The sequence below is a fragment of the Acanthopagrus latus genome, chromosome 16, assembly GCF_904848185.1.
Source record: "Acanthopagrus latus isolate v.2019 chromosome 16, fAcaLat1.1, whole genome shotgun sequence".
In the NCBI taxonomy this organism is placed as follows: domain Eukaryota; kingdom Metazoa; phylum Chordata; class Actinopteri; order Spariformes; family Sparidae; genus Acanthopagrus; species Acanthopagrus latus.
The window spans coordinates 3028936-3032304 of NC_051054.1; the positions used below are offsets into that span (position 1 = coordinate 3028936).

The window sequence follows — 3369 nt, forward strand, 5'->3', positions numbered from 1 at the left end:
TGGCGAGCTCGCAAACAGCCGCCGTATTAATAAGGAAATCTAAATGACAAAAACAAGACAGGGAGTGACAAAGGGAATACAGTAGATAGGAGATGGCACCGTGATCAGAATGTGTCGTCTATTTTTAGCCGTGCTCACGGTGTGGCTCTGGGGAGGAGTGGGGGGTTCTGGGTAAAATGTCTTAACAGCCATTGGACAGATGTGTACACACACTCAAGTTCCCCTCAGGGTAAATTATAGGATGTACAGTATGACAGAGCTGCTAGCATGGCTGCAAATCTGCTTCTCTTATAATCCACACAGTGTCGATGCTCAGATCCAAGCTTGATCTACAAGGCGTGGTGGCCAAGTGGTAAGGCGTTGGTCTCGTAAACCAAAGATCATGGGTTCGAACCCCATCCATGCCTGCCGTGTGCAGCGTGATCTCTGTGGCAATCATGAAACTTTACGTCTCTGGAATTGTAACAGAAGCTGTTTTGTGGGCGGCTGTGTCTCAGGGCTGGAGCCAGCGTCTAGTTATCGGAAGGTCTCTGGTTTGATTCCCCTGGTCTGCATGTCAAAGTGTCCTTGGGCAAGATACTGAACCCCAAAAGCTGGTCGGCACCTTGCATGGCAGCCACTAACATCAGTAACCCATGCAGATGAGAAACAAGCATGATTTGCATGCCGTCTGATTGTAACCTTACATCACCGTGTATGTGTGTGTGTGTGTTTCTCATCAGGACAAAATGTGGTTTTGGAAACCCGCCATGTGTCTGTCTCTCCCCGTCGACAGTTTCTGTCACCGCGTCAGGGTCACACAAACCGATGTGAGGCGGAGCTGAGAAAGTTCAACATGGTGTGGTTGAAATAAAAATAAAGGCAGAGTTTGAAGATGGGTGTGGCCCGAGGTGAGGCGATGAAAGCAGGTGAGGAAGGTGCCATCGCTCCCCCGCATCCACCGCCATTTTGTGCCTCTTAGCCATATTGTTTAGAAGCACAGAAAACTTTACAGGTGTATACAGGTGAGGAAAATACACATTTTTCCCCCTTATGTTTCATTTAAGTAGAAAGACAGACTCAAGGGTGTTTTCTTCTTCAGCGGCAGTACAGAAAAAACTGCCACCAGACACAAAATGAGTCGACTTTAACACTCAGGAATCAGCTGTTTGTATCCTTTTATTGCACACAGCAGACTTATTCAAACTGTGGATGAGCCTCGGCAGTTAAAATGCCTCCTCTTGTTTTTTCCCGCCTGCCAAACTTTGTGTCTTTGGCTGGTGTTTTTGTTCTCGGGATTCTAACGATGTTATTCAGGGATCCCAGAAGCAATATTTGCAACATTAGATGTGAATAAGTCCCTTTAATAGATTTTCCTTTTCCACCCCTCCGGTTTTATTTTTTATTATGTCTGTCTGGCACCGCAAAAAATATCTCCGGAGCCCATCCAGAAGGGAGGGGAGGAGGACCCGGGAGAGGGAGAGGAGGGAGGAAAGAAGAGGAGGAGGAGAGGGTGAAGAAGAGGGGAAAGAGATGATACGGAGGACAGAAAGAGGGAAGGAACAAAGAAACAATCAAGAAAAGGGGAGGGGGAGCGAAGGAGGGAAGAAAAAACAAAAGGGAGAGAAGAAGCGAGAAACAACATTTTCCTGTGCCGGTCTTAGATAATCCCTCGAAATGGCAAAACGTGATTCACCCACCGTGTGACTCATGTTGCAGATCCTCACTAATGGTGCCAAATGTACAATCCAGCGGTAACACTATCGCTCCGTCGACTCCAAACAAGCTCTTCAGACCCGCTGAAAACACGTCGTACAAGATAATCTCGAGTTTTAGCTGTTAGCCTGTGAGATCGGAGGGCCGTTGCCGTGAACTCCGACCCTTTTTAGCGATGCCAACTTCCACCGTAAAGAGTGGAAGTTTATTCTTTTTTTAAAAAGATGTGTGATGGAAAATGGACAAACAGCCACTTTGCTGAATACTGAACAGTTGGCAGCGTGTTTTTTAGACGCATCTCTGCAGCGACCTCCTGATCTTTTTTTGGTTTTTACACGCTCATGATGACCGGCTGCAGGTCATTACATTACAGTAAGTAACCGCTGAAGTGTTTAATCCACCGTGTGCGGGAGGCGACACCTCCTCCACTACAGGCTGGGCATCACGGATACAAATGTAATGCAAATGGGATCATCCTGATTTAGAATTAAGAGATTTAACTGTTCATGTATCAGTCTTAGTACTGCACTTAGATTTATAAAAGAGGGATTTAGATTCTTGCAGTTGTGAGTATCAAAGTGGTTGAAATGGTAAAATATAGCCTGATGGTACAAGAGGAGAGGAAAGAAAAAGTGGAGGAACACAAAGGAAAAAAGACGAGAGAACAAGACAGAGAAAGGGAGATGAAGAAAACAAAGAAAGACAAAAGGTAAATATGTTTGTTCTCATAATTGACCTTGTTATCTTTTGTGGCGTCTTGTTTTTTAGTAACACAAGATACAACAATATCCAGGCTGAACCTACCTGCTGCTGCCCACATTGAGGACGAGAATAAAACTTGTATTTTTTTGTGGAGGGCCCTGATGACTGGGTTTGCCTCAGGCCCCCAAATTACTAGATTTTCATCCCCAGGCTGATGCACCAGGTCAAACTCAAACATGGAAACAGGGTTCAACTGTCTCTGTTTGTTTAGCAGGATATCTGTTATGGATTTGTAGTTTCCGAGCCTGAAGATAAGTCCGAGGATGTCGCACTGACCCTTCAAGGTGAGAATCATGTGCCGACGCATGACGGTCAGACCTTCTGATCGAGTCGTCAGTAAACTTCTCACCTGGCAGACAGCATCCCTCCTCGTGAGCGAGACAGGGCAATCATTTAATTATGTAATTTGTCACTGTCCATGGTGCATTGTGGGTCAGGATCTCAGCATCTTAATTATTTATTTAACAGGTGGTGGAGACCCCACAGATCTCGGTGTTATGACTTGTACCGCCACGCCGCTTCTGGCTCCACAACGCTGGCATGCTGTATGAAATGACACGCCGGCGCTGATCGGTTCAGTGTGAACAAACAAAGACAACATTAAGGTGAGCCTTCTTTGCTCAGAATACGCAGAGTCTTATCATCAGGGTTTATTTTCTTCTACCATGTAAAAGAGCCTCAGAAGACGTGAAACAACCATTATTACTGGCTCAGTATCTAACCCGGTCTAATCCGACCCCGGTCAACACAACCGCTGACGGATAGAAAGGTCACGACTTACAGTGGATCAGTTTCTCAGAAGACCAAACCCTCCGTGTAGCCGTCTGCTGGGAGCAGTGGGCATGTTCCCACGTGATCCACTTCTCGCAACCAGAGTTATAATTGGATCTATTTATAGCGCGTGCTGATCCA

General features: G+C 46.1%; 1 non-coding gene across 1 annotated transcript; it reads left to right on the forward strand.

The window, feature by feature from the left end:
- The first annotated feature begins 335 nt into the window (after positions 1-335).
- On the forward strand, positions 336-407 carry trnat-cgu. Its single transcript has one exon. It is a non-coding gene; the product is annotated as a tRNA-Thr (tRNA).
- Positions 408-3369: the final 2962 nt, after the last annotated feature.